The 22,865-nt window shown below is 35.7% G+C and overlaps 1 protein-coding gene across 3 annotated transcripts in view; it reads right to left on the bottom strand.

The window, feature by feature from the left end:
* Nucleotides 1-22,865, bottom strand: part of IMMP2L (inner mitochondrial membrane peptidase subunit 2) — a 474,097-nt gene that overhangs the window by 376,019 nt on the left and 75,213 nt on the right. The window lies entirely within an intron of this gene.

The following is a 22,865-nucleotide window of genomic DNA, read 5'->3' as shown; positions in this document are numbered from 1 at the left end:
GGAAAAAAACAGACAAGGAAAGTGCTTCATTAAGTTGTCAGAAGGATATAAGCACTATTTAATTTTTTCAGGTGCATCTCCACTTTGAAAAGCTTAGCTTATTCATCCAAGGAAGAAGCCATTAGTTAAAACTTGCAAGAAACAAATCGCAAACATTCATATCAGAATAGTTAGCAAATAATTTATTCTAGAAACCACTCATTTCAAAGATGTATTAAAGATTTAAAAACAAAACGATACATTTGTATAAAATAATGTGCTCTGTTTACTGATAATTCCGTAGAACTATTATAATCTTTTTATAAATACATATGGTAAACTGTTTGCATAGCTGCAGGAACACCTATAATGGTTAAAACTTCAATTTTTTTCTGAGACTATTTAAAGAAAATAAGATTTTCACATCTCATATTAAGATTACCAGTAAAACTTTGATAAACAAAACTAGCCACACACTTAACTGGTATTAGGCTTCATAGACTTCTAAACATCCCATAAAACAACCTATTTCTGGGCAACAGAATGCAAAGGAAGACCAACATTAGACCCCTGAGGCCCTATTTCTTGCCCACTTTCACTATTCAACAACATGGGTTGAATGAACATGAGAGTGGACAGGTTATGAAAATTGTCGCTTGAGGCAACTAAAACAATTATTTTTAAGATTATCTCAAAAATGAGGAAACTTTAAAGAAATGCTTTCCTTTAACATTCTACTCTCTCTCACAAAGTTCATGGTAAGGTTCTTGTTTATTCCATGTACAAATGGAGACCCTGATTTTTAAGAAAATCTATCACTGAACACAGATTTGTTATTTAACTATTTACAAGATAACAAAATACGTTTTACCATTTCATAGTAATTCAAATGATATTCCTAAGAATAGTTTTAGAAACAATAGGTCACTTAGCAATTCTCTCCACCACTTAACGAGAAGCCCCATAATAATACTGTAAAATGTTATCAATTAATATTAATTAATTTAATATGCATAATATTGCTAACACATATAATCTGTACCACCCAAGGCATTCTCTCTTTCCTGCAAGAATAATGTTAGATATCATAAAAGCTGCATAATACATATTTACATGGAGAAATACAAAATATGTGTGACTAAAGCTGAGAACAGCCTTATAAATGTACCATGTCATTACTGAAATCTTTTCCTCAGAATCTACTTTCAATGCAGTAGGAAAAATTATGTCCTTCAAAACTTGCTCTGGTTATGAGCAAAAATAATTGTGATTGCTATTTATTTTCTTCTGGTCTGTTTTTCTTAAATTTGCCCTTAACTTTTCCCCCCAAACACTTGAAATTTCTATAGGCACAAACTTTTATCACCTTTGCCTGATTCAGACAGCCTTCTGAGGACAACTAAAGTAATCTTCCTCATTTTATTTGATCTGTTCGCACAGACTCGTGTATACTGATGTCATCTGGGAAAAGGACCAAATGGCTGATATAGAATCAACTAGTATGGCTAAGTCGATCATTTTACAGCTCTAAATACAGATTTGGGTACAGTTTGTGTCTCACCATTTGAGTATGCAATGTATTTTTTATACAAGAAAAAAGATATTCTCTGTGTATAATAACGGAAAGAGTACAACAGAAAGAGTAGATAATACTTCTGGGAAGGGGATGCTGAGCTAAGCAGACCTTGGTCTGAGCCAGCATAGTCATTCCTGTACTCCTAGTTAATGTCGCTTTGGAAAAAGGTCAGTTCCATATGTACATGAAAAAATACAGTAATGATAAAATAAGAAAGCATGCTTGGAAAGAAAAAAAAAAAAAAAAAAGATTTAAAAAGGGAATATACCTGCACGTATGAAGCTTGAATTTTACCTTCCTTTCACTAGTCATTATAGACATTTCCAAGATAATTTCAAATAATTCTGTACATAATATTTCTTAAATAAACCACAAATTTTGATGAAGGCTGCAATAATTCAAATACTATTATCAGATTACAGCTGCATTAGGACACGACGCCCCTCACCACATTGCAAATCTGGTATCCCTTTGAAAAGGGCACACTCGGGGAAAAGCATTTGTAGGTGTATTGTCACAAGATTTCACTTTCTGTTCCCATTGCCACTGTTCTAAGCAGCGAATCATTCTAAGCATTCAGGATTTACTTCTAAAAGCATTCCACTTTGGTAAAAATAAACTGAAATACATAAAGTGTCTTTAGATTTGGCGAGCCTCTGATTCTTCATTTCCAAAATCAAGAAAATGCAGCCATTACTAAGACACGAGGATCAGAGTTGTACGACCGCACGCTGTGCTGAAAGCAGTATTTAAAGACATATTTTACCTGCCATGGGACAGGTCCGAGGACCCGCAAAGCACAAAGCTGGGCACAGGCTAAGCTATAAAACCAGAACAGAAATTTATCACCATGAAATCGAAGAGGTCAGAAGAATGTGGAAAAAGCCATCTCACTGTTTCATTCTATCCATGCAGAAATAAAAAGAAATCTAACTTGGAAACGCTTTCTTACCTAAAATCTGTCTAATCTACATCTTAATGCACATGTAGCACTGAACCAAGATTGTGTTTAGCTTGGAAATTGCTAAAAACGTTTAGAAGTGTAAGCAATTACAGCTAGTGAAAGACACAACAATCAGCTAATAACCATCCTACTGGAATATATATAGGTTGGCACTGTAAACAACTACGTGAAGCTGAGACCATCCTTTCTGGGTAGCCAGGAATGGGTAATACCTGTAAATAATTAGCAAAGGTATGGGCTGGAGTAGACAGTAGATACTCCTTGTTTCCAAAACATATCCTGAACCATTTTAGCAACTTCATTAAAGCACTTTGGTTTGTATCAGTATTTCAGCATTATTAAACAGTCACACTGAAGTTTGTCTAATATACTCCCTTGCCTAAAAACTTCCAAAAACATTTTGCTTTTCGTTTATTTTTATTTTGACCTAGACATGGAAATTATCCAATACTTCTTTTTTGAACTTCTAAAGTCAAAGTCAATAATAAGATATAACACAGAATAATGCAAATTATATGTAGTAAAAAGAGATGAGAAATTAAGTCATCTGAGATTCCAGGGGGAGAAGTTTATTGCCAGAATTACAAGAAAGAAAAGAAAAAAAACCAAGCATGATATTTCTACACAAGTATACAGATACAGACATTGCAGGTTCTTCCTTGAAAACATTAATGCTAAACACAATCTCACTATCCAGACTAACCCTGTCAACAGTAAACATTTTATGGCATATTTCTCCCACAAAGGCTCACAACTCTAAACAAGCAGGACATTTCTTTCCCAGGATCTAGGATTACATGTATTTGAGTAGTCATGTAATGCTAATACTCCCATTAAGGAAAGAAATATTGATTTCAAAGTTATCTGACATTTACGTACCATTTAAATTAACAGCAGGTATTCATTTTTTAACCTACTAGAAGTTTTTGAGATTTTTTTTGAGTATCAAAGTAGGGACTATGGTATAGAATGAAAGCATACAAAATCCACTGAAAATTATATTTACGTCTCTGTAACCTAAAATAAGTACATCTTGTACACACAGAAATGTGTGTTTCACATTAGTGTCCAACTCCACAAAGATAGCTTTACTTTCTATTTATTGGTATTGTCATAATATGAAAAATAAATACCATTTGTTAGCAAAGCAGCCGTTACACAAAATTAACAGACATATTCTGCTTCAGGGCATGAATACAAGAAAATTGTCAGACATTAATAATGTAGACAGAGCATTTTCCTGGGAAAATGAGGATCCAATGGAACAACAGATAAATCATACCCAACTGCTCACTGTTTGTTGTTTCGCAATCTGTTGTATTTTATCGAATATGACTAGTACAAGTCTGTTACAGCCATAAAAAAACATTAGCGGAAATTAATATGTAAATTACTGTAGTGCTTGTGTGGGATGCCATTTCATTAATTTGAATTCACTGACATGACTGTGTAATCTAAATTTATGAGTTTTTCAACTGCCACTCCACGGAGAATTTTGCATTTATTGAATTTTGCTTTAGAAGTATTTTATGCATTAAATAATATTTGCATGGCAGTAACGTACATGAATGGCTTGGAATTTAATATATATAATATATACGAGGCTTTTTGCCTATGAGAAGACATATAACCTCCAGTGCAAAAAAAATGCACGTAGATATTTCCTTTTGAAACATTTTTAGACAGCAATAAAAACAAATTATTAGAAGAGGGGAAAAAAGCAGGTTTTGATGTTCTCAGTAAAGTAAATATTGCTCATCATTATTTTGTTGAAACAAATGCAAATCTTCTTCTTGTTAATACAAGAGCTTTATGATGCACAGAACTTCTTGTGTCACCCATGACAGTTTAAGAAAAAAGCACAGTCTAAATGCACCTAAATTTGAACAAGAAGCTTTATCAATACATAGGCCAGCTTGAAGGTTAAAGCTTCAATATCAAGTTTTGGAAAAAGCCAGCAAGAAAAGAAATGATAAAATTCTTTACCATTCAACACTTTTCCTGAACTAACATCCGGACACTAAGATAGTAAACGCTTTGCATAATCTTGGCTTTAATTTCCTCTAGTTTCCTAGACTTAAAATGGAGTATGCAAATAACACAATACTATCAAAATGTTTCTGAAGCAAATACAGCTAATAAAATGTTCACTTTCTGAAGAAACCACACCAAATACTACAGAAAAGATATAAAACTTACTGAAAACACAACAAAACATTTACTCAATTATGAAGATCTAATTTTAGAAATGTGAAAATGTCAGGGTTAAAAAAATATTTCTATGATCAAAAAGTGGGGGGTTTTACTGATTGAGACCATTGAAAAGTGGGGGGTTTCCCCACTGTGATTCTAAATGCCTTGACATGACCGATTTGCTGGTGGGACACGCTACCGGGTTGATTAATTTGCAAATACACAACTTTGTTAAGCAACAGGATTGTTTCATTACTATGCCTCATCGAAGTATTTATCTAGGAGCATCTATGGTGCAGTTTTACCCCTAGACACTTCAGTCTTTTTCACCCCTAGACGCTTCAGTCTTTTTCACATTGAGACCCGTATCCACAAACAAAATGGGGTTTTATGTATCACCTAGCCTTTGAATGTAGAAAACCACTTTGAAATGGGGTTTTGGGGGGCGAGGAAAGGGAGGATTTGGTATTAGATTTGTTTAACCGTGAGACAACAAGGAGCATATTCCCAGCCAGCAGTGAATGTTTTGCGCTTGTCAAATCCTCCTGTCAGCATCCCCTACAGCTCTGCTGACTACCGGCAACACCTGTCTGCTCCAGGGTCACTCGGATTCAATGTCACCTTGCTCTGAACATACTCACACACGATTCGGATTTCAGTATCATCTTGCAGGGAATTCTGATCTCTCTGAATTGATAGGATCTTATAAATCAGAACCTTGAATTAGTTTGTCTGGATGGCAGAGAAGCATGCACAGATGTGACACATAGAAGCATGTACAGACACAAGTGCCTGTTAGATGCGATGGCTACAGTTCATTTATTTATATCAATTATATGGAGATAGCATTTTCATATGTATCATTCCACTGATTTCCTGCTAAAGGAATCTTCTTTTCTTTTTTCCGTTTTTTTCCAAAATGAGGTAGAGAGATATTTTATAGGTAAAACATCATCTGTTTCTGCGTCCTAAAACATTTCTACCTACTTGCTATTTAGGAAGCTACCTATTTCATGGTAAATACTGCAGAGCCTTAAAAAAAAAAAAAAAAAAATTGCTGTCTTTCCTAATATTGAATACTCATGCAAATCAAACAGCCATCATACGCCCACAGACCTCCACTCAGGTGTAAATTATAAGAGCAGGTAAGAACTACAACAAAAGTCTTTGTTTTGACTTGACCTTGGCATTAGAATGAGTGTAATACATAACTTCATTCTGGTCCCCTGAGTAACTGTAACTTTTATTACAATCCTATCCTCCGGTTGTTCTGAGATTGAAACTTTCTCTTCATGTCTGTAACTATCATTTTCTATCCTAAGTTTTGTAAAACATAGCAAGCAATTGTCAGGAGACACACATTCCTCGGCAGCACTCAACCTACTCTACCAGCCACCTCTTCCTACACTCAAGTCTTCTAGAGAAACGTTTCCTTTCTGCTATCTCATGTTAAACCATTCTTTTCTCCTATCCAAAAAAATGGAATAACAGATTTCATAGGTCAGAAAAGGGAATGATTCAGCTCTTCAAATGACCAGAGGAATATCAATGCCATTGCTGTCCCTCATGGAAAAATTCCATTTGTCACTGCAGAAATCAGCAAAGAAGTTTTAAAGACCCACTCATCACGGATCTCGTGGAACTATCTTTTCTGCATTTCTGTAAGGAAGCCTGGTTCTGCATATGCAAAGACAAGTATGTGTCTAATGCAAAATGACAAGGCTTTCTACTGGAATAGAAATAAACACATGCAACCTAGTCTTAATCAAAACACAGCTAAAAAGATACCTCAAACATGAAAATCTGCTAAACCTTCCCCATGTGTTGTCAGTACTTTTGACTGTTTTCATAGCATTGGCTAGCATTTTATTAGCTCTAGGTTATTTAACTACTGAGAGTCAATACCAATCAGAATTATTAAGAGTGCAGATATTGAAAGTCATTACAGAGGACCAGTCATGGGGGGTATTGGCTTCTGTGACTCTAAGATGCTTTCCAGGTAGACCTCTGGAAAGTGGCATCTGAAGTCTTGCTGCCATGGCTGCCTTAGGACTCCAGCACTGACCTAACAGAGATACCTAGGTATAGGGTCTGCAGAGTGGAGTTATTTCAGTAAAAAGTGATCAAGTAGATGGATGTTTAATGTCAGTTCTTTCTCAAGTACCCTTATAACCTCATTCTGTAGTCACCACCCCATTTTGCTCTTGGCAATCTATATACTTTTTATTTAAGGTATCACAGCTTGTTAAAGTTTCCACTATAATTGTCTGAAATGTACTTCAAAAGTTATTCTTGTTCCTGGACAGTAATGGGATGAGGAAAGAAAATAAAATCAACTCCAAGAATTATTTATTTTGCCCATGTCTCACAGTTTCTTTCCCTCTCAGTTGGAATCTTATAATGTGAAGAGCTGAACAGCTAATCTTTCAGATACACAAGTCCATCTTCATATCTGATCTCTCTCCTCGTAAGCTCATCTTCTACCTGCTGATTTAATAACCACAGCCAAGGACTTCATATATTCTCTTCAGAGGGAGAAAAGTGGTGGTGATGGCTGGTTTTGATCGTGACTTCATCACTCATTCTTCTGTTGAAGTCAACAGAAATATGATATTGTAATTATAAACTGCAGCAACAACTGATTGACCCCACCTGCTACCAGGTCTTAACAGAGACACTGCATCCTGCTTCACATTATTGACATCAAATCCCGTCCTTACGAGCTCCTAGAAAAACAGTATAATATGTACTGTCACTCACAGACCCAGCATATTTAAAAACCACAAGGAAATCCTATCACATTTCTATTGCATGCAAGAGAATACTCTCACTGAAGAATCAGTGGAATTCACAGAAACCTTCATCAAGCCTCCAACTGCTCAATAATTTAGTTTTCTGGGAAACACAACAAATTTCTTGCACACACCGAAAAAAAAAAAGAAGTAAAAACACCACCATCTTGGCCCATCCCACAACAGAAAATCATGGTCTATCTTCAGTAAGAACAAAGCCAATACTCAGACCTCTTGCCTAAATATAAACTGCTTCCATTCTCATTCATAGCTGCCAATACTGACTGATCCACAGCATGTCAGGTTACAAATGAGACATTAAACGTAGCACCATTTCATTATTCACACAAAATACACAGATAACATTTTTATTGCCTGGACTGCCTCAAATTTCTATGACAAGATTCAACAACCGCTACCTCTCCATCAAACTGAATCTCAAATACAACCTGCAGCAGTATCAATTTCTTAGCCACTGTACTCAACACAAAAAAGAAAACCTACAAACTACTTGTCCTGGTTTCAGCTGGGATAGAGTTAACTGTCTTCCTAGTAGCTGGCACAGTGCTACGTTTTGAGTTCAGCATGCGAAGAATGTTGATAACACTGATGGTTTCAGTTGGTGCTCAGTAGTGTTTAGACCATAGTCAAGGATTTTTCAGCTTCTCATGCCCAGCCAGGGCACAAGAAGTTGGCACAGGACACAGCCAGGGCACCTGACCTAAACTGGCCAACGGTGTATTCCATACCATGGGATGTCCCATCTAGTTTAGGAACTGGGAAGTGGGAGGGGCAGGGAATCGCCACTCGGGGACTGGCAGGGTGTCGGTCGGCGGGTGGTGAGCAATTGCCCTGTGCATCATTTGTACATTCCGATTCTTTTATTACTACTGTTGTCATTTTATTAGTGTTATCATTATCATTAATAGTTTCTTCTTTTCTGTTCTATTAAACCGTTCTTATCTCAACCCAGGAGTTTTACTTCTTTTTTTCCTGATTTTCTCCCCCATCCCACTGGATGGGGGGGAGTGAGTGAGCGGCTGCATGGTGCTTAGTTGCTGGCTGGGGTTAAACCACGACACTACTATACATAAAAAACATACAAACTATCATAGCCATCATTATAAAACCAGGTGCTTCTTGAAACACCCCAAGAAAGCTGTAAAATACAGTAAGCCCTCAGACACCACTAACATTCGCTGTGTATCACACTCTCACAATGCCCAGCTCAGCAATCTCAGACCCTTAACTAAATAAACACACCACTCTAGAGAAATCCGTCAAATCTTTCAGAGTGTTCTAAACCTCTCAGTTCTGATTCTGAGGGAGACTCAGAGAACGCAGATGATTCTGAGAGCTAAAACATAAACTCCAAAGGGTGCTAAAAACACAACAGAGAACATTAAGATTCTGATGCTTTATAATTCTCACTCATCCCTAACACAATGCTTCATATTCATCTCTCTCTCCCTGCCTGAAAGGACTTAATGACTCTACTGTCTCTTCTCTGGGTAATATCCTTTCTCCTTACTCCAGCCCTGCTCCACAGATACCACTATTTTTTCTTTCAGATGATGCAGCTCAGTAAACAGGTTAAACTTGTACAGTTGCACTTCAAGACCCCTCCTGCCATTTCAGACTTAACGAGGCTCACATGCTCAAAAGGAGGTCTATTTTCCAGTTATTGCAATTAGTCTAGGACATTATTACCACCTCCTTACAAAACCTGTAAAGCTTTTATTCTTGGAAAATCATAGCTACAATGCTATGAGTGCATTAAAGTATTTGTTGTTAGCATAAAGACTTTTAAGTGCAATGTCTAGGGAGATAAATAAAACAAAACTATGCAGGGCTTCAAGAAGCCTGATTACAATGTTCTTTTGTCTAAAGCAGAAAAAGTGTTTCTACACTGAACATAAAATTAAGACAATTATCTAGCAATTTAATTTAAGGAAGAGCATACAGGCCTCTTACTGCAGTAACAAGAGCAATTACTTTTGTGGTAAGTTAAATATTAGATTTGGAATGTTTTCAAACTAAGCATAATAATGTTGTAGCAGCAGTTTACGCTATAAAAAATTCAAGCAGTGTCCTTTTACGCATCTGCAAATTTAATTTTTAACGTGCTAAAACTTTACAGGTACCACAGTATAGAAAGGATGTTAATCAGCATTTAACAGGTACAGTAAGTATACTAAGAGTTATATTACCATCTATGCAATTATTAGGTATAATTTACACATGCATGTAAATTACATGGTATAGATGTATAAAAGCAATCTATGTAGTGATTCAGTTAGAGGGAGAACTGCTTTTTTGAAATATGATCTGTTAGTGGTTTCTATACCTGCTTTCATTAAGCTAAAGATAATGCAAGTATGGTAACAAACTATTAAGATTAGCTTGCTAAGAGTGTGTGTAGTTTTGCATAAGTCTATTAAACTCACATTGTATCTATTTTATTATGCAGGCAAACAATGTTTCTTATACTTTAATAATTTTCATTTGATTGTTTACAAGGCCAGAACCAATTAAAAAACAAGCTTACTAAACTGTCTGGTTTTCATGTAAGAGATCTCAACCACATGAGAAATTCCAAAATATACAGGCAATACTAGTTGAGTCGAATACTATGAGACATCTGACCTACGCACCCACCACATCCTTTGAAATACTGCTTTTTTCCCCTAAAAATAAAACAAGCAACATTAATTCAGTCACAGGACAACAACTCTGCCCGTATGGAGTGTTTGTGTGCTACACACAAAGTGTAGCACTATGAAGTGCTACAAAGACTTTATTTGAATATATAAAACCTACACAAAGTTAAAAAAATGTAGCTTTATCCATATAATACTAAAGAAAAATTATTTAAATTGGAGAAATTGAGAGATCTAATATTAGACTACCTCCTCAGATAAACTATTTATTGCTTAATCCAGAATATTTAAAAAAAAAAAAAAAAGAAAGAAAAAGAAGCTTTAGTTATTTCAGATATCTTAGTCATCCGTTAATAGTCAGTATTAGTCCCCCATTTTACTTTCCATGTTTTGGACATAAGAATTATCTTCAGGCTGACATTTGGTATATTGTTCAAAACCCGAATCTTGGAGACCTACAGCAAATTAAAGGGGAGGAATCAGATTCATTTTTATGCTCATTTAATTTAAGAACAAAAAAAATCCTGAAGGTACTGTTTTCAAAGTCCTTGTTATGCCTTCCAGAATTCTTCACAGGCCATTAAGTCCATAATGTGGACTATTGCCTTTGGGTATTAAAAACAACCTATTAAAAAAAATGCTACTTTATTTACCAAGGTAGAACCCACAGTAATGTTCTTCAGTGAAGATTTCACAAGATTTTGGTATGTCATTTTAATATTTCTTAAGTAGCTAGATTAACCTGATAAACCCAACAGCCCAGAGACAGCCATCACACTCCAGTACTTCAATAATAATCCATGAAATGAAACATACTGATTCAATGGAATACAACTCATTATGATCTGTCAAATTCAACAGGGGGAAAACACAGACACACAAAGAAATGTAGTATAAATGCCCTAAAAAGAAAGATAATGTTGATACAGAGACTTTCAAAGGAAAGCTACAAAGAGGTTATCTAGAAATAGAGCTCCTCTATTAAACGAGGCTTTCCAAAGCAAAAGTAAACACATTGATTTTTTAAAATGGTTGGAAAAACTGTTGGAGGGAGGGGACTGGAATGGTTTTGTACAATTTTGCAAAACCTGATTGTTTCCACACACACTTATGTTCTGCTCAGTCTCACAGTATATTCCACCCAAAGCAGGAGCCCATCCAGCAGATGGGCTGGCCCGTCTCAAACGTTACCAGTTATGTCACTGCAAACATCGTACACACCGCGCACACCTACGTCAAAGCAGCTAGGGTTGGCAACTTGTACTACAAATTATTAAACCACAACTCCTCTTATTCTTGGAAAATTAGAGGCGTTTCACTGAAACAACTTAGTATATGGATTTTTTTTGGAAGACACGCGACTTTATTGTTGTTTGGTTTTACTATTCTAAATGAACAGAATAGATGCGAGGTAATTTCTAACGATAACAGCTAAAGACTGGACCCGTATTGCAACAGAGACTCATTGCAAAGGGCAGTTAAGGCTCCACCGTTCTCCAACAATTCTCTACTTGTTCTCTTCATATTGCACATACTGTCTGCCCAGCATCCCACCTCACACAGCCTTCACACCGCCCTTTTCTTCTCTGTAAATAAGTACCAGCTGCTTTGCATATGTCAAAATTGTTTCTTGGCAGAGATTACAATACCAAGATCTATCCAAGGCTGTGGTAACAAGGATCCTGAAACTCCAAATGATTTCACAGGATATAAAAATGTTTATCTGAAATTCAGCTTGTAACCATTAGATGTATACCGAATAATTAAATTCAGCAACACTTAGTTCTTAGTCATAATATATTTACCGAGTAAAAAACCAATTTGCTCTTCCAATATAAATAATTTTCCAGCAGCATTATTTTAAAATTGCCCAGAAAAAAAGCTGTTTTCTCTAAGAATTTGTAAGCATATTTTATACCTTACTCAAAACTATTTAACCCCATGTAACGATACACATTTTAGTTAGAATACAGATTAAAAAAAAACTTCTCTCAGGGACCATACAATTATAATGTAGCTTTTTTTTTTTTTAGGTGGTCTACAAATTAACAAACAACTTAAATTAATTTTATTAATTATGTATGGCATTACTGTATTACAACATACCATGCATTTTCAAAAATCTACAATGCTTTCCTAAGTATGTGGATAAAAAAGCAATTTTACCCAGTAGATACAATATTTAAATACAAAACTTATGCAGTTTCAACAGGAATGAAAGTAAGATACTATATCATTCTTCAGTGTATTTTCTCCATCATCTGTAAATATACCAACTGAATGGAGGAGACATTTTCAAGTACTGATCAATACCCCAAGGACAAAAACTATTGGAATTTCTCATTTCTCAGTCACTTCCTTTAGCTACTTTAACACAAATGTATCTAAAACAAGCTACACCTAAAATGAAATCTCTTATATTATTTTAAAATATTATAAAATATTTTAATTTTTTTTCCTCAATGTGTTACTTTCATTATGAAAAGATTCTTATTTCTAATAGAGAAAGTTAAAAAAAAAAAAAAGTTTAGAGGAAACTACGGGACAACTTCTTTAAAGATTAAGAATATTCGGGTAATTTTTTCTGCATAATATTTAATACGATCACCTCTTTCAGGTAACTCCTGGTTAAAGCAAGAGAAAGAAAATGAAGGAACTATTATTTGAAAGGCTTTTCAGACGGAACTTAGTTTGCCTGAATAAAGAGGACAAAAGGATCTCTTTTGCTCTAATCAGAGGCAGCGCCAGCCCTTTCTAGCTAGTGTGGATCTCAACAGTGTGTATAACTTCTGATATTTTACCTGGGACTTTCTGACTCTAACTGTAATTTAAAGAGAACATTCAGCAAATTGAAAAGGAAATTCATATTCAGGAATGTAGTTCAAAGAGCACTACCCACTGCATCAGCAATCTGGACAAGAGAAAGCGAGCATTTTAGGAGACAGTTAACATCATCTTCAATATACCTGGAAGCAATAAACCAAATCTACAGTTTGTATTAAGCAGTACAGCTCCATTAATTTCAGTGATAACAGGCCAATTTGCTTGACCTGAGAATCTGACCCAAATCCGTTAAGAGTTTTTCAAGCTTTAGTTTTTGACATATAACTAGCTCTCAGAAGAGATGACATATGAGTTGACTCAAACATAGCATTTGTAATGGTAGAAATCCATTAAAAGTATACAGATCTGAAAAATTAGTTCAAGTGCTAGGGTTCCAAAATCTACGGCTTAAAGATAATACACTAACTACTTATAAAAACACCAAAATGGAATACTGTAAAAAAAATTGAATTTTTTTTTTTAAACTAACAGCAATTTGTATATGCATAACTTCATAGTTCCTTGTGTACTCACAGGGGGAGAAAGTTAAAGTAAGAACACGGGAGACAAGGCACCTCATTGATTTTAAGTCCAACATTTAAACATTTCTGAGGTTCACAAAGCCCTGCAGGCACGTCAGTTCACTCAGTGCCTAAGATTATGTTGCTAAAGCTTGTAGAAGAAAAGAAACCTTAATTCCAGAATACCCTATGGCACCATAGTCATGGCATACTCCCGGGTGTTAAACCTCCTCTGTCGGAGAATGGGTGAGCCACAGCCTGCCCAAGGCAGGGGTCCATTAGTGAAAGAGGAAAGCGGTACTACTTCACTCCTTTTTTAGCCATCCTTCTTCCATTTTTGAAAGGTGGACTCTTCTTTAAAAAAGTGAAAAGTTTAAGGCCAAATTTTAGAATCTTGAGAAGACACAGAGGTTACCTTGCTGTTTAGTCTAGATGCCCAAATTCCCAGGAGTTAAAGGCTTATGTCGTTACTGACCAATTTAAATCCTTGCCTACCTACTGTGCTAGAATTTCTTATCTCAATCCTGGTCCTTCTTCACATACACTGTATATAAAAATTGGTTACTTCATTTCACTTGGCAAAGGGTATGTAAAGATTATAATTTAAATGCACATTATAACACTTCAATCATTGTCTGAATCTAAGGTAAGTCTTGCAAAGATCTGAATATAGACTTGAACATTCTGGAATACATTCTTTTTTTTTTCATTGACATGCTCCCCTGGCCTTTCTAAAAAATTGTATCTGAAATTTTCTATTGAAATGGAATTTAATCACAATGCACATTTATATGCCTTACACTGCTGACCAGATTATTAACCTAAAATATTAATCAGAAAGCAATACCTCATAGTTCTTCTGACATGTCAGAGTCCCAGATTGAGCCTCCTATCTCCAGCAGGAATTGGAAAATTGCTGAAGCATTTACATGTCTCAAAAGGAACTCAAAACTCAAAGACTCAAGGACAAGGCAAAGCCTTCCCAACACCCCAGCCCATCCCTGAAAACCCCAAGCAAACAAAAAGCCTGGAGAAAACTACAAGCAGTACTGCATGTATCTATGACCTGTGTCTTGAATCAATACAGATAAATTAGAAGTATATTGCTTCTTGGATTAGATAAGAGTTGGATTTTGGACAGAATTCATGTGTGTTGGGGCTGGGGGGGCGGGGGGGAGTGATGTGGATCTATATAATATTGAAAGGCCAGAACAAGATATATAGCTTGGGAAGTGATCTGTGTAACTGTTTATCATTAAACAGTGGAGAAACTACTGCACCAAATTCCCACATAACTGTTTCATTTGCAACTTTAACATGCCCTTCAACTTGCTTTACTTATATATTTATCAAAGATGAACTCTCCCCAACAACAACAAAAAAATAATGCGCAAGCACATACTCACTGATTCTGCCTGACAGACTGAGAGGTATCCCAAGTGGCGGTGTATGTTATACCTCAACTAGACAGCAGAATGAAGTTTAGAAATTACCCAGAATTATATATTTTGCAAACAGATAGAAATGAGAGATCATTATCAAAGGGAGCCAGCGGTTACAAATTTCCTTCATTTCCTGTGGCAATAAGACACATCACATTTTTAGTGCCTGTTTTAATCAACAGAAACCTAAATTTTTTCTAATAATTTGATGTGCATAATTTGTTTTATGTCCTGCTCATGAGGCAGCACAAATCCAGTCAAAACTATAACTCAGGTGTCACTTTAAATAGAATCACAGGAAGGATTCAGTGTCTTGGTCAGAAATAGAACTCCAAAACATACTGATTTACATCCAGTCTCCAGTAAATGTTTAGCTATGACTTATTTCATTTTCTGTGATTTCCATTTCATTATACTCATAAGATAATGAAGACGGGGCTTTTATAAAAGGACTAATGTACTGGTTCTATCTGAAATCTTTTATCCTCACACCTTTCGGAGTATTCAGTAAGCCCTTAAAAAAAAAAAAGAAAAAAAAAAAAAAAATCAGCCTTTATTATCACTCTTTACTGGCAAGCAAAGCAGCAGCAGAAGATAAAAGATATCATCATGCCAGAAGCAATAGTAAACAAGTATCACATCCTCAGAAGTTCTCTTGAGTCCAAGTTCTTATTTCTTTCCTTCTTCATTATGTGTAAGAAGTTCTCAGTAATGAGCAAGCACTGGCTGCAAAATTACCCTGACTGAATATGTGAAATTTTCTTTTATGAATCTACTTGCTGTTTTAATTGTTAGAAGCATACTTGAAGAACAGTTTATTTAGGATCCATCATCCTTTCTTGTTCACCACACTGAATTTCTGAAAAATAGTAACAGCTAATGTGAATTTAAAACTGGAGATAATAATGTTCTTTAATCGTGTGAACTTTCTGACCAAATACCCAAAGCTCTCACAATCAGAATATTCCCAGACTATATAGAGAAGATACTGAAAATGTCCTTAAAACTGGCACACACAAAATAGTGTATTCTTTAGAAGTTTACATTTTAATGTTATCAGTAAACAAAAATATTTAGAGAATCTGTTTGCATGGGACATTACTATATAAATATAAATCCATAATCCCTCTTTAAAAAAATAAATGAATATAAACTTCCTCACAATAGAGATGTTTATACTATAGCTATTCTGGCTTCATGGATGGTTTGTAAACAACAATTTCTAAACCACACAGGGATTTACCTCAAGTGACCTTAAATATCACAGAAGTCGACACATTGTTTATGCTGGAGATCTAAATCCCCTCTTCAGTCAGTGAAGAAAGAGAGAAATACCTTTGAAATGATTCATGCAGCTTTACTTAGCAATCTTACAGGCTGATGAATTAACCCCTGAAGGTGGTATTTCCTCTCTGTTGAGTATTACAGGAGCCTAGATGACTACTTCTAGATGTCTAGAGATACTTAAGATGGATCCCATCTTTAATGATCTGAATGTCACTGCCTCTAATACATCAGCTAAGAAAGACTTCTAATTATTTGAATACTGATGGCCACTGGCAAAACTTGCTCTGAAAAGGCTCAGCAAATAAGATAACATAGAATGATTTACCTTGTGCTCCAATAATGCCTGGAAACACAACATTTATATTCTAAGAAATATGTTTATGTCTGTTTCTTTCAGACCATACTTTCAAGATCTTTCATACCTACAGTCTCTTCTTCACTGTGGTATTGTGCAAAAGCTAAAGTATAAATTCTCTTTTACAAAGGAGTGGGTGCCTGCCATCAGAGATTAGAACTGCTACCTTCCATTTGAGCAGAAATACTACTTCTCTCTGCAATGGGAAAAACAAAGCATTTGGGGCAAAGAGTTTTATAAACTAAACATGAATCAGCACTGTAATGTTGTTTTAAAAAAGAAATATATTTGATCCCTTAACAGGGATATTTTGGGACATGCTGGTGAAAAACAAGATGATCTTGGGATCTAACTGCTCACACAGTTGACAGACATCACAAATAAAAGGGTAAACCATGTGAAATGTCAAGGAACATAGTGATAATCAAAGAAAGGAAGTGAAGAAAACTCTCCAGAATGTACTACGTTATAACATACTTGTCAGACGTGGTGTCATACTTGTTAGAATGAAGGTGCCATCCTTGTTTAAACTCAGGAGAATAGTACCTTACTAGCAAAAATTGTTCCTATCAATAGTAGAGCTGGGTATGACCATCAGTTATTTGTCTTACCAATAGCAACGGACAATCTCTTTTTTTAGATTATATATAATCTGTTCAAGGCCAGGTTGGATGGGGCTTTGAGCAACCTGGTCTAGTGGAAGGTGTCCCTGCCCATGGCAGGGGGGTTGGAACCAGGTGATCTTTAAGGTCCCTTCCAACCCAAATCATTCTATGATTCTATAATGCATGGAGCAATTTTTCTGTTGTATTCAGTACTAGTCAGTTCTTAAGTGAAATATTGTGTCCTATTTTTGACACTACAATTCTGGAAAAATTTGGACAAACTGCAGAGAATCCAAAAGTGCAGAGAAGAGCACTGAGAACAATCAGAGGTCTAAAAATATGATCCACAGGAAAATACAGAATTAATTGAGTTTGTTTAATATAACATGGTTGAAGACTTAAAGTCTCAAAGTCTTCAAAAAACCACAAAGGTACTGTAAAGAGGAGGGTAATAAACAGTCCTTCATTTCCATTGCAGATGGGATAAAAAGCAATGGGCTGAAATGGCACCAGTGGACATTAAGACAAGAAACAGAAAAAAAACAATTATATTTGTAAAAAATAAGTAAGGTTTGAAGCAGCATGCCTAGGAAGCTAAGGGGTCATCAAAACAGCATATTTTTCAAAGTAATTTAAAACAGCAGTTTACAAACCAGCATAAGCACTGGCCAGGTCAGATCACTTTACACCACCCATCACCTCAATTCACCACCTTTTATCACTTGCTGCTTCCTCCACCACCCACTGAGAAATTCCTGCTTCTATTTCACCAATTTCATTCCAAATCCTTTCTCCAGATATTGTGTCAGGCACCATCGCTTCTACAGCCCCCTCTGTCCTTAGTTTCTTGGCTTTTTTCTTCTCCCGTCTCTCATACAAAAAGAATTGGTGTTCGTTATGCCTCAGCAGTGTACAATGTACACAGCTCAATATACACAGAGTCCTTTGGACTTGGTGAGGCACACCTCATAGTTTCAGTAACCCTTAATTATATGTTCTCTCTGTCTCTCCAGATATATTTTGCTACAAATCTATGAATGCAATTCCACCGATGGGGTGACCTTTCTTTCCAAAGCCTCCTTGTGGCTGGAAGTTGAAAGAAACAGATTTTCCTCAAACATGCATCAACGTATTTGATTGATGTCAGCTGATCTACTGAATTTTATATCCAAACCTTCTGTACAAAATGTGAAAGCATCTGTAAAATGTCATACAAAATTGCAGGCCACCTCAGGCCATCAGTATACAAAAGTCTGTTTAGATTTCCAAGCCTTTTAATAACTGCCAGACTTCCTATATTTGAGTTAATTACATTAATTCTTTCATATTAAGATCAGGAAGCCTTCACAGCCATTCTTTATCTTCATTATGTGCTTGTCTTCACTGATGCATATCCTTAATTGTGAACCAACCGATTATATGAAGCAAATACCTAACTCCAGAAACATCTAGGTAGCCACATTCATAGTATACTTTATCTTGAGACTGTTTATTTGGGGAATTCCATTACTCAAACACTTGCACATGTAATTCACTCCCAATAACACACAATGCTAGTAACCGTTGTTCAGATAAGAATTAGACTTGGAGTTTTAGTAAGACATTCTCCTAGGTATTACAAGAAACACATAAAATGCTTTAACTGTGAAAAAAGTAATCCTTCTTTGGAGAATATAGACCTAGGGAAGTGACCAATGATTAGAATTAAGCTTTTCCCTTTTCCAGCAGGGTACAGAAGCTCTGCCCACCAAGTAAATCAGAGTCAGGAGTACTCTCCTCTTCTTGGCTATGGTCTCAAATAAAGGGACATGGACAATTTCTGAAATAAATACTCCTAGGATGTTGCCTCAAGCTGAGGAGTGCCTATGACCCCCAAACTGAGCAGATCATCAACTTCCAAGCTACTATACAAAACACCATCTCTGCTTATGTTTTGGATCCAACAACTTTTCACTAGACTTCAGAACAAATATGCACGCTTTCTGAATCCTTAATACCATCAGATGGAAGACAAGCACATTGCAAGTGAAGAATTATGGCATTACTAGACATGTCTGATATTACATATTACATGTAAAGCCCTGTTTGTTAAATATGTTTTGCCCTTAACTTCTTAAGCAGATCATTGCTTACTTAAGATCATGGCACATGATTTCCTGAATGTAGTGTTCAATCCTGCTTCAGGATTTTTGGCCACCAAACCCTTTCTTGAATTTGGCTCTTATCTCTTAGCCCCAGTAGAATACCAGTGCAAAAGGCCATGTATTGTACTTTTTTTTTTTTTTTTTTAATAGAATGAAGGTATCAAGTGTCAGCATATTATTAAAACCTCGAATAATTACAGTCTCTTTCAATTCTGTGTTTATTGTTCGCATATGGAAGCATAAATTTAAAATCCGTGAAATTCACATATTTAATTGGATTAAATCTGAAAGGATGTATTGATAATTTATGCAAAAATATATTATAGAAATGCTGCTATTTTCCCAAAACCAAGCAAACTGAAAGGAGAATATTGCAATTAGACAAATAATTCCATTCATTTTGTAATGCATCAGTAATATTTGTTATTATTCTGAAGTAATTCTCAAAGTTATTTAGCATTATTTTAATGGAAAATTTCAATTGCAAGAAATATATACAACCGCTGTACATTAATCAGTTCAACATTTGATAAAATCTAACAGTGCATTTTTGAGTTGGATTAGCACTAAAATACAAAACCGCTATGGTTATAGATTTGTAAAATTAATATAAGGTATCATGTAGTTTCCGAGCTGAAAGACGTCTTGTGAGATTGGTCAAGTACAATCTAACCAGATAGCTAGGAAGATTTGCCACCCTAGTCCATTCTTAGCAGGTGATGATGATGACAACAAAACAAGATAACCTTACCAATCTGTCATAAAAATGCTTCTTTCCTGAAAAATTATTTACTGTGTGCTATACATTTGCAACATTGCCTACTACTTCTTATTGCATATTGAGCTTCACATAATGCTCCTCATGTGCTACACATGAATCAAATATGAAAGGAAACAAGACTCTTGCTTCAAAAAACTGATACAGAGGGTCTATCACTGCATCTCATTTCTGTAATGTACTGGGATGATACTGAGTAACTAATTAATTTTCTTGGAGATCCTTTGAAGTCAAGAAGTGGTAACAGTTCATGCAGTAATCAGTCCTCTAATTCAAAACTTCCTGCACCTAGAATCACAAATTCAAGAGTTTACTGTATCTTTGAACAATCCTACTTTGCTCCAGTTCAACAGTAATAAAATTGCTTATGTGACCTGCACCTGTGCAACCATCTTCAAGGCAATCAGTTTACAGTGGGTTAAGCGCTTACAGGTAGTTTAGCAAACAGAATCCAAGACCTGATGATGCACAACCACAGATTAGCAGCTAAACTACAAACTGAGATTTAAAACACAAACAAGAAAGTTGCTGTTTGTGGACACAATTTAACTAGTGGATTGGAAAGGGAGGGGGGGAAATGTCATCTCCCTGCTGAAGTCAAGTCACAGAAGCCTGCACAAAAATACAGATATTTCATCAGGCAGTGTGTTCAGTCTGGTTAAAAACACAAACATAATTTTTTTCAACTTCTTGCGTCTATTTAAAATCAAGAAACACTAAGAAACATATGTGATACAGTTAACATTAAAACAGATACACTAAAGCACAGAAGTTTGATATGTATCACAATTAATAGTTTAAGGTATCTTTTATAAAAGAGAATAAATAGACTGATTCACTTATTAAAGAACAAAAAAAAAAATAGCAGCAATTGCTGTTCTGACTTGAAACCACTTTAGTTTTGTCTAAAAGATGAAAATCTAACTGAAAAGGCATCCCCCGCCTTCCACATCCATAATATCAGTCAGGCTAGAAGAGTTCTGCACAGATTAAGCATATGCCTGAGTTAGCACACTAAAATAGAATTGAATTGGACTGTACCTTGAGGTACAGAACTGCCACCTTGCCCTCTATCCTGGCCTCTTGTTTCTGTATGCAGGCAACACAGCCAGCTGTGTAAGATTACCAGGAAACAATGCTTCAAAGCACAGCTATTCCTGCCAGGTCCCATTCAATGCCCAGGGAGAGAAGGAGATGGGTTTGAGATTTATCGATGCTTCAGGAATCCCTGGATGTGCCTGCCGCCTCCTCGGGCCATTAAAAACCAAACTAATTTTGTCTTTCCAACAGCCTTACTGATCCTGGAGGACTAGGTCCATACATTGTCAGAAGCCGGGCAAAAAAAAAAAAAAAAAAAAAAAAAAATTCACTGTATCTTTTCATCCCAATGAAGACCCAAAGTCTCATAATAGATTAAAAATAAGTTCATTACACTTAAAAAATGGGACAGTTTTAGTAACATTCTTAAATTGATGTGCCATTGTATTACACACCTTTTTGGGGGGACAGGGGAATATTTTTCTGTTATCTTTTGTTCCTCATGATTCGATTGATTTTACAGGTACCAGTGATCCAAAATATTGGCCTTCGATAAAATATCACATTGATTGACCGAGTATGGCAGCATTTCACTTTTATTTACAGCTGAGACATTTACCACTGGCTGCAATGGCATTCTCTAAGTTTTAGTATCCTGGTTGTTTTACAGGTACACAGTTATAAAAAAGTTAAAGTAATTACACACTAAGAGAAACATGCAGCTATAGAGATTTGTACTAGAAACTGATGCGAATGGAGAATTAATGGGAATGCAGGGGACTGGAAGGAAATGACAAAAACAAATGACAAAAGAAGGCCTGTATGAATGCATGTATTGGTGAAAATTACATTAATAGGCCTTAAAGATCCTCCACACACAACTTCATAGCACACACCAGTTAGAAAAAAAAAAAAAGAACAGGCTAAAACGAAGGACTGTCTACTGCAGATTAAAACCATTAAAAGGTGATGGTGGAAGGTAAAGAACGGCGTTGGAGTCACCCAGGTAAGGAGACGAGATAGCGAGTAGATCCTAAGGACTCAGAAGAGGGATAGGATGGAGAGACAAAGAGATCACAACCACTTTCAGCTCCTACAGAATACAAAACGCAAATCGCAAACCAGTACATGGTCACTAACCTAAGAAGAAGCAGCAGGCATGATGAGAACTCAGTAGTTAACAGTCAGTGTTAGTATAAATATGACTACAGTACAGGTGTACCAAAGCTAAATTGAAAAGCATTAAAGAAAAATGAAAAAATACTTATAGTTTAAAATATTTTCTCACTTTTTCAATCAGAGTGACTGATGGTTCATGAATTCACATTCACGATATTCATCTTTATTTTCTTCCTGTCTTTTTATATCTGACCTTTTAAAACAGCATGTAATGTATACTCCTTTCAAAGAGGTATACAGATATTGTATGCTGGTGTACAGACTGCATATAAATCACTGAACTTGAAACAAAGCCTTCTGGTTGAATTTCAAAGTCCTGAACTCCTTCTATATTACTGCATTGTACTAATAAAAATTACTTTTTAAATACCTATTAGAGTATCTCTGGCCAACTCTCATTAATTTTTAAACCTATAATGTTAAGGTATGCTTACAGCAAGAGATACCAGTTTTATATTGTAGTTAATTTAAAACTGGAGTCTGAAACTTGGCAGATGGGTGGGTAGAAGAAGGGAAAGTAAAATAGTGC

Source organism: Accipiter gentilis, chromosome 11 (assembly GCF_929443795.1).
Source record: "Accipiter gentilis chromosome 11, bAccGen1.1, whole genome shotgun sequence".
Lineage (NCBI taxonomy): Eukaryota > Metazoa > Chordata > Aves > Accipitriformes > Accipitridae > Astur > Astur gentilis.
The sequence above is the reverse complement of the archived record's forward strand: the minus strand, read 5'-3'. Positions and strand labels throughout refer to the sequence as shown.